Raw genomic sequence first — 9,897 nt, forward strand, 5'->3', positions numbered from 1 at the left:
TGAATGTCCAGTATGAAATTCAAAAATCATGTGGGATATGGGACCCCTCATTATATGAGACTGGCCTGGACACCACAGGATAATAACATCCTAGCTCTCCCCACTCGATGCCAGGCACAACCTCCAGTCTTTGAGGGGATGACAGAAGGCATTCCTACCCCCCACCCCCATGTTTTCAGAATGCACCTGGAGAGGCAGTCATGTTCTGCCAGGGGCACAGGGCAGTTGCTGTCAGCTCTGTGCCAACTATCATTGCCTTGGAACCTCCCCAAACCATGTGAGCAAGGCCAGGCAGGGCAGGCTTGTCACCATTTATCTTACACAGGAGGGAAGTTTAGAGGCCAGAATTCAAAGGCAGGGCTTATTCTAATCCTGCTCCATATTTTCCCTTAATTCCACACACCCACCCCATCCTGTATCCTGGTCCCTGGTTTTGTCATACCAGTGTAATAAGTTGGAGTCAACACCAACTGGAAAATGCCCAATGTATCTACAGTGTAATTTGAAAAGACTTGTACCTGCAGCCCTGCTGGTGGTATAAGACTGGTAAGAGCATCTCAGTGAGCACTGTAATCTGCATGGGAGTAAATAAACCCCGGATTCCAGAAATATTGAATGGTATCTTTATTTGCTAACTATACTGACACCTCCATTTTTGCCCTATTGAGTTAAAGACATTTTATGTTGGCAGTAATAGAGTAGAGCTTTAGTTGGCCCGACTGGGTTGTGGTATTGGTATTCCATGTCTGCTGAAACAAATTTACCAGGCATCCCAACCATACAGGATAATGGAAAAAGCACTATGGATTTTGGAGTGAGGCAGACCTGCACTGCGTCTAATCTCTCAGACCTTAGTTTCAGCAAAAGCTAGGTTAGCCCAATGCCCCACCACTGAAAGGATTACATGAAGTAATACATGAGGAAGAGAACATGGCAAAAGATAGAATGGTTCCTTTTCATCTCCCCAGGGGCAGAGAAGGCAGGTGCATCCTTGGAAGGCCCCAGCCCTACACCTGCACACTTCAGTCTACAAACCACCCAGAAGCGTGGGGAGAAGTCACAGATACATTATGTTGCCCCTGAGATCATCTTTCCTACATGACTGTACCTCCAGGCCCTATAGAAAAGAAACACTGGAGCGCAGCAATATGTCTAAAAATAGGAGCTAGAGAGAGGGCAGATCCTGCCTGTTCTCATGGTAGGAGAAAAAAATGTCAAGGAAAGCAGCTGAGACTAATGAACTCACATTAGCCATATTCCATTTTTTCAACTTAAGTCAAATGTCGGTCCCCATTAGGCAATTGGCGTTGACAGGAGCTGTGCTAATTACCACTTACCAACCTTTAATTTCTGGGTGAAAGCAAAAGGAAAAAAAAAAAAGTAATGGGTTTTTCATTTTCCAGAGAAAAAGGAATAAAATAATAGTAGTCTGTCAAAAAAAAAAAAAACCTGCATTAATTACAAGAATTAACATGCTTTTACTAACCAGATTGTTTAGCTGTTTAATTTCCTAATTATCTATTCAATTTTCTTTTTGCCTTCAGAGTTTTTCTCATTTTATTTGTAGGGTTCTGCCTTAAATTATTTTGACTGTATCTTCTATTACCTGAGGATTTTAATGGGCCTCAGAAATGGTGTAGTCAGAATGCCCACATACTGCCTGGATCCCTTACACAGCTCTGACAAGCATGATTCTCTAATCTCCAATAAAGAGGACGGACTCTCCCCACGTCCATTGCATTTCCTGCTTGCAGAACGCCAAAGGTGGCTACTTACTAGAACTAGATGAGACAACACTTGTGCAATTACAAGGAGATGAACCCACAGGGTCACCATAGATACTGGATTTCTTTCAATGTTTTTCAATACCATGTCATAAGAACTAACACCATAAAATTTTTTCTCCAGCTAATAATTATTTTAACAAGACATCATGCACATGCTATTTTTGATTACTCAACTATCTAATTATAAATGAAAATTGAAAGGATAAATCAGAATTTTTGTTGGGTTTATGAGAAGTGAAAGTAATGGGTTGCCCAGCTGTCCTTTTCCTCTTCTAGTCTAAAAACAAGAAAAGTTCCTTCTTTTTAATTCCTGCATGATTTTTCTTTTTCTGATTTGTTCAAAATGGAATGCATAGCCTCGCTAAAGAGGCTATTATTAAAACATGGGTTCTCATTTTAGCAGGCACTGCGTAAATCAAGTTGTTAAGTATCTCACATTCACTGGTCTGAGTTTTCTGAAGCCTCGAGTGGCTTGTTGTCAGTCCTGAAATCTATGAATGAATTTCTTTTGAATGTTTATGTCATACTTAGTCTTTCCTCACAGTTAAGGATCTATTCTGGTGCCAAATACAGGAAATGATAGCAAGAGAATGAACTCAAAGTCACACAGTTTCTAATGGTCCAGATCTACAAATTTGACCATGCTGAACTCCATAGAGGTATACTTTAATAAAGTCTACCCAAAACCTGATTGCAGGAAATTACCATTTTATTCTAATTTATCAATCATGAGCATATTAATCTGTCATGCAGCCGTCAGTTAACATTTCACTCAAGTCTTCTGAACTGCAGTTGGCCCAGGCTTCACGGATTTCCTGGCAGTACTGTTGGTATAACCTCTTTAGACTTCAATATTACTTAGTTAAAAGTTAAAATTCCCAACTTAAAGACAGTGTGTGTAGGACCCTCAATCGAGGATGAAAAGACGATGTACAACTTTTTATCTAGAAAAACCTTCAAAGATGAAGTTCTAAAGGACAGCCGGCCTCTTGGGCAGGCACCTTCCACCAGTGCAGAGACCCAATTACTGATCTCTTAAAGCTGCTGCGTTTGGAAATGTGGATGCTATTAAGGTTCTTCTATCACATTATACTTTATTCAGCTGGTAATTACAAATATGAGGTCAGCCCTGCAGAAAACAGAATAGAATGGTCAGCAGTTAGATTCGGCCAGTCTGATCCCCAGGCATCCAGAGAGGAGAGTAATATCACAGTATACTCCAGCCAGCCCTGGCCAGTTTTACCAATATTAAGCCTTACCTTCAGAAATACCAGGTATGAATCTCTAAGCTTAAACTTTAGCATCTAAAACCTTCACCCCAGAAATTTTCTTTAGAGTCTATGATTCAAGAGTCATAAACAATATGTATTATCAAGCTAGGGTCTCAGCACTAATGGGAGAGAATTAAAATTTGTATATGGGCTTTCAAACAGTGCGACTTGCTTTACTCCTGACTTCCTTTGGGCACACGGAAATCCTAGCCCATGGACCTTGATGGTGGCTCTGGCATTACATCCCTGTAAATGGAAGCATTTTCCCCTCACCTAGTAATCCTTCACTGTCCCCTCTGAAAATTGTGGTGGAAAGGGTGAAAATTATATGAATATGAAATCATTCATATGAATAATATGAAAATTATTCAGATGTTACATATCCATTTGTCACCGAACAAAGTCTGGCTCCTAGACTGGATGTACTTTGATTAGAAGTTGATGCCAACATGCTATAGGCTGAGCAGTAGCCCTACTTCCTGGATTTGAGTTTGAAATACTTTTATAAGTAGACTTCATTCCTCACAAAGCAAATCTGAAGCTATGATCTTTGAAAATAATTGAAACCAATGAAGTTATGCATTGAACAGCAGGTGTTCTAGTCTAGCTGCCGGAATGCAATATACCAGAAATGGAATGGCTTTTAAAAAGGGGAATTTAGGCTGGAGAGGCTGGAGGGAACTGCCTGAAAATATAGAGCTGTGTTCCAGTAGCCATGTTTCTTGAGGATGATTGAATAATGATATAGCTTTCACAATGTGACTGTGTGATTGTGAAAACCTTGTGTCTGATGCTCCTTTTATCTACCTTGTCAACAAATGAGTAGAACATATGGAATAAAAATAAATAATAGGGGGAACAAATGTTAAAATAAATTTAGTTTGAAATGCTAGTGATCAGTGAAAGCAAGGGGTAAGGGGTATGGTAGGTATAATCTTTTTTTGTTGTTGTTTTCATTTTCTTTCTTTTTCTATTGTCTTTCTATTTCTTTTTCTGAATGGATGCAAATGTTCTAAGAAATGATGAATATGCAACTAAGTGATGATATTGTAAATTACTGATTATCTATGTTAATGTTATATTTCGTTTGTTAAAATTTTTAATTAATAAATAAATTTTAAAATAAATTAAAATTTTTTTAAATGAAAAGGGGAATTTAATGAGTTGCTAATTTACAGTTCTAAGGCCGAGAAAATGTCCCAATTAAAACAAGTCTATAGAAATGTCCAATTTAAGGCATCCAGGGAAAGATACCTCGGTTCAAGAGGGCCGATGAAGTTCAGGGTTTCTCTCTCATCCGAGAAGGCACATGGTGAACACAGTCATGGTTTCTTCCTTGGTTGGAAGGCACATGGCGAACACAGCGTCATCTGCTAGCTTTCTCTCCTGGCTTCCTGTTTCATGAAGCTCCAGGGGAGGCGTTTTCCTTCTTCATCTCTAAAGCGCTGGCTGATGGACTCTCTCCTTTGTGGTGCTGCAGCATTCTCTGCTCTCTCTCAATCTCCCATTCTCCAAAATGTTTCCTCTTTTATAGGACTCCAATAAACCAATCAAGACCCACCCAAATGGGTGAAGACATGTCATCACCTAATCCAGTTTAACAACCACTCTTGACTAAATCACATCATCCAGAGAGATGATCTGATCACAGTTTCAAACATACAGTATTGAATAGGGATTATTCTACCTTTATGAAATGGGATTTTGATTAAAACATGGCTTCTAGGGGCATACTTCCTTTCAAACCAGCACAGCAGGTTTGGATGTTACTTTTACAATCATGTCAATATGATGCTGGTGTCTGTTTAAAAGCATAACATTTGTTTTAAAATTAATTTTAGCTAAAACATGGGAATAATTATTCTGCTCTTTGAGTATAATATTAAAAGACAATTTTTTTTTCTTCTAACTTTTTATTTTGAAATACATTCAAACTTACAGGATAGTTACAAAAATAATACAATCCTTGGATACAAAGAACTCCAACAGACAATTTCTTATAATGTGAATATTCTTAAAGTTAGACAATTTATATCAAAATAAACTGAAACTAGTAAATATGTAGCTTTTACCTATCTTAAATCAAAGGAAGGAAGGCAAGGACATAAAATCTTCCAAGCACCATAATGAAGGTTGGAAGGAAAGCCCAATGGCTACAGAGGACAGTAGTGGCAAAAATTAAAAAAAAAAATCTTTATCAAAAGTATTCACTTTGGGTCCAAATTATCCAAGAAATTGTTAGTATTGGGTATTATTGGAGCATAAATAAACAAAAAAAAAACTTGTCAAATTCCATGGGAAACAGAAGACAACATGAATAAATAAAAAAACATCATTGCTGCTTAATGAATTTTATTCAGGTCTATTATTACATTATTACATTCCTTTGAATGACAAAGCATGATGGAGTTGTATTTGCAGGAGGAAAAGGTGTTCCAGAAGAAATTCTTGCAGGACATTTGATCTGGGCATGCAGACTGCTGGGGGCGGGGTGGGGGGAACTGCCTGCTGTTTGTCCCCCTCCCTTGCTGACCCCCCTATAAGGGCATGGTGCTGGCCTGGGAGTTCCACTCATACCACAGGGCCAGGCAAGTGAAGAGGCTGTTTCTCTTTATTTCTGCCACTTCCTGCAGATGCTTTTAAAAAGAAGCAGATGACAAAAGAAAGAAAAAACAATCCAGCTCAGCCAGCATTAAAAGCTACTCTTGAAAAACAAAAGATGTTCCAGAACCATAAAGCACATTTCCATTTTAATTTAAAGGATGAGAAAGTTAATGTCTTAAAGAAACTGCTCTGATTCGAAGAAGAATTGATAATTCTCAAAGAAAAAAACCTGTTTTACCCATAAATCTTTGTTGAGGTCCTCAATTAGAAGAGTTAAGGAAATAAATCATTTCCCCCCGACAAGGAGCTGGAGCCCCTGAGGTGGAACAGGCTAACCAGGCTTGTTTTTGCCATCTTCGGTCATAGTCCTGATGCCCACAAACGGCTCCTCAAAACAGATCAGGTCGGAGATGTTCCATTCTGATCCTCTAGATTCCTTGGAAAGCTCCTAGCAGTAACCTAATGATAAATGACCTGTCTGAAACTTATCTGGTAATTTCAGAGAAAAATCCATTTTTAATGGTCAAGTTTATGTACTCTTTCTTGGAACTTTTTCAAAATGGAAAAAAAAGGGAAAATTAATCACTTCATGAAGTTACAAATTCTCACAATGGAAAATATAATGATGTCAATTAATCTGCACCAGAGAGAACATGTGTGCATCCATAAATTACGGCTATAGAAAGCTGTGCAACTGCAGCAGCAGCCACTTCCGTCTCCAGCAGGCTGGCGTGCAGGGCTCCCCTTGAGCAGCAGAGCTCTCTAACAGACTTCACTGGCAGGACAGCTGGGGCACCTGGAAGCCTGGTCTGAAATAGGGCATCACAGTACCACGGGGACACGGAGGGGACACAATCAAGTGCAGCCCTGAGTCCTGCCTTGTCAGTTGGAACACACTCATACGAACACAGTTGGCGTGGAGATGCTGGTGTGGCCAAATATGCTGAAGAAAGAGTCGGACAGTCAGCTGGACTGTAACCGAGCCAGGACATTGTACTCACCCCACTCTGCTGGCCACGACACAGGAGAGCAGCAGCAGGAGGCAGAGTGGCAGTGGCATCCTGCAGGCTGACTGGCATTTCTCTCTAGCTCTGTAGCTGTTCATTTCCTGGGCAGCTCAGAAATTGATGTGTACTGGGTCTCTTTTTGGAGGGTTGCGGGGAGGTTCTCAGCTCAACCTCTAGCTATCTTTTTATATAAATCTGTCTAATGCTCATACCCCTCTTTGCTCACACTCAAGCAGTGACTCACAAGTCTGAGCAATTAGTGCCCTCAAAAGTGCTTTGGGGTTGGATTTAACCCTTTAATTAAAGCCTCGGGTCTTTTCCTGTTTTGAGTGAAATCTGCTCTTAATATGGAATGCATGTGCACTTGCTTTTTTTTTTTTTTTTTTTTTTTTTTTTTTTTTTAAAGACAGAGAGAAGGAAGGAAGGATAGAAGGAAGGAAGGAAGGAAGAAAGGGAAACATCTTTAAACATTTTCTTGTTTTATTGTATTTTGTTTTTCCGTTTTTTGTTACATGGGCTGGGGCCGGGAATCGAACCGAGGTCCTCCGGCATAGCAGGCAAGCACTTTGCCCGCTGAGCCACCGCGGCCCGCCCTGCACTTGCTTTTAAAGAAACTGTCCTTCCTCATAATTGTGCTTATGGCAAGCAGGAAGCCACGAGAACAAAACCAAGTGATTTAACACAATATGAAGTCGGTCTTGAATTAAGAGCTTCGAGTCTGAAATTGGGCCCATGGCTGAACGTGCTCTGGACAGAAGATCCAGGAGGCAATGAGGTCTCAGAGCAGCCACTAGTTTCACCAAATTGCAGGGAAGGGCTGTTCTGAGGGGTCGGTCATTGTCCTCTGGCTCAGGCCTTCTCGAGTTGTCACATGCACAGGAGCCAACTTCAGTACAGAAGAAATGGCAGATTTGATGCAGTAGGGGCAGGGCAGGGGGAGGGAGGAGAGAGTCTGCATCTCTAGCAAGCCCCCAGGTGATGCTGACCCTTGGAGTAGTGAGCCTTTTATTCCAAGCTTTTTGAAGAATTGGTGTAATCAGAAGGTAAGAATCGTTTTAAATATAAATTGCACCAAACTATGTTAACAGGTATATTTATTTCAAAGGCGTTGGCTTCTTCATATGTTTAATCATCTGTTTAGTGAAAATTCAGATGAGCTTCCAGGACTCTAAGGAAATAAAGCCCGTGAAAAAGACCCTCATGACTCTAAAACTCCTTTCTGCCATTTAACACTGTCTTCATTTATTTCCCAAGGCTGCCATAGCAAAGTACCACAAGCTGAGTGGCATAAACAACAGAAATGTATTCTCCAATAGTTCTGGAGGCCAGAAGCCCAAAAATTGAGGTGTTAACAGAGCTGTGCTCATTCGGAAGGTTCTAGGGGAGGATCTTTCTTTGAAAGCCTCTTTCCAGCTACTGGGGGTTGTCGGCAATCCTTGGCTAGCAGACGCATCATTCTGATCTCTGCCTCCATTGTCACATAGTCTTCTCCCATGTGCCTGTCTGTCTTTGTGTCCAAATTTCCCTCCCCTTATAAGGATACCAATCACTGAATTAGGGCCCACTCTAATCCAGTCTGACCTCATCCTAACTTGAATATATCTGCAAAGATCCTATATTCTAGTTTGCTAGCTGCCGGAATGCAATATACCAGAAACAGAATGGGTTTTAACAAGGGGAATTTAATAAGTTGCTAGTTAACAGTTCTAAGGCAGAGAAAATGTTCCAATTAAAACAAGTCTATAGAAATGTCCAATGTAAGGCATCCAGGTAAAGATACCTTAGTTCAAGAAGGCCGACGACATTCAACGTTTCTCTCTCAGTTGGAAGGGCACATGGCGAACATGGCAGCGTCTGCTGGCTTTCTCATGGCTCTACCAAAAAGAGACTCTCTCCAAAATATTTCCTCTTTTAAAGGATTCCAGTAAGCAACTCCACCTTCAGTGGGTGGAGACACACCTGCATGGAAATCATCTAATCTAAAGTTACCACACACAATTAGGTGGGTCACATCTTCATGGAAACAATCAAAATGCTCCCACCCTGCAATACTGAATGAGGATCAAATCTGGGGTCCACCACAGATTCAGACGGGCACATCCTATTTCCAAATAAGGCCACATTCTGAGGTACGGGGGGTTAGGATTTCAATGCATCTTTTTGGGAATCACACTTCATTTGTGACCATAATAGTCACTAAAGAAGGATTGTAAAGGATGGGAACTTTCAGAGTTAACTAAACCCTAGTTGGAATGCATGGTGGGAAGGCAGCTCATGGGAAAATGCAAGCAGAGTCAGCTATTCCTTACAAAGTTTAACCATCCCTGGGTTATAATCCCTGAAAACTCTTAAGACCACTCATCTAAAATATAAACAAGTTGTGTATAAATGTGCTAAGTAAACCAAAAGATTACATGAAAATCAAGTTTATTTTCTTATTTACTCAGAGGATTTCATGTCAAAAGTTCCATGCCAAGCAGGGGGTACCCTCTACAACCAAGAGACTTAGACACCCCCAGCTCACAGAGGTCCCCATTTCCAGCCATGTGTACACCAAGATGGGAGCTATAAAAATCTATAAAAAATAAGATGTGTAACAGCTTCTAATCATTTCCTTTTATTGTCACATACAACTTCACTGGGAGGCATTTGTAACCCCACTTCAGATAAGAGCCCAATATTTCAATACTTATTGCCTCAAAATTCTCAGTTTATAGTTGCAAACCAAGATGCAAATCTTTATCCGGATCACCTATGCAAAGCCCACTAGTATCTATTCCATATGCAATTCTTGAGGAGTTTAAAGAGAGCTTATCTGGGGCAGTGCAACAGTGGCTCAGTGGTAGAATTCTGACCTGCCATGCCAGAGACCCAGGTTTGATTTCCAGTGCCTGCCCATGGGAAAAAAAAAAAAGAGCTTATCTGAAAATGAAGCTAACTATGCATCTTTGGCTGAAATGTACAATGAGGATGGAAGACTTTATGATCCACTTCTCCTTCATTGATGTGGCACACTGATGTTATAATTATTATCTGAGATCCAATGATGAGATATTTGCACAGCCTGAAGCCATTAAGCTTGAATTTAGTGCATTTCTGTCTGCCTTGGAGAATCACATTGGGATGTCTCTTGCTGAACAGACTTAGGTATGGATGGTATAAATTTTATGCAGAGTGCATGCCCTGGCTCTCGCTCATTCCAGCATCAGCATCCTAAATGTGAATACC

This window comes from Tamandua tetradactyla, chromosome 2 (assembly GCF_023851605.1).
Source record: "Tamandua tetradactyla isolate mTamTet1 chromosome 2, mTamTet1.pri, whole genome shotgun sequence".
In the NCBI taxonomy this organism is placed as follows: domain Eukaryota; kingdom Metazoa; phylum Chordata; class Mammalia; order Pilosa; family Myrmecophagidae; genus Tamandua; species Tamandua tetradactyla.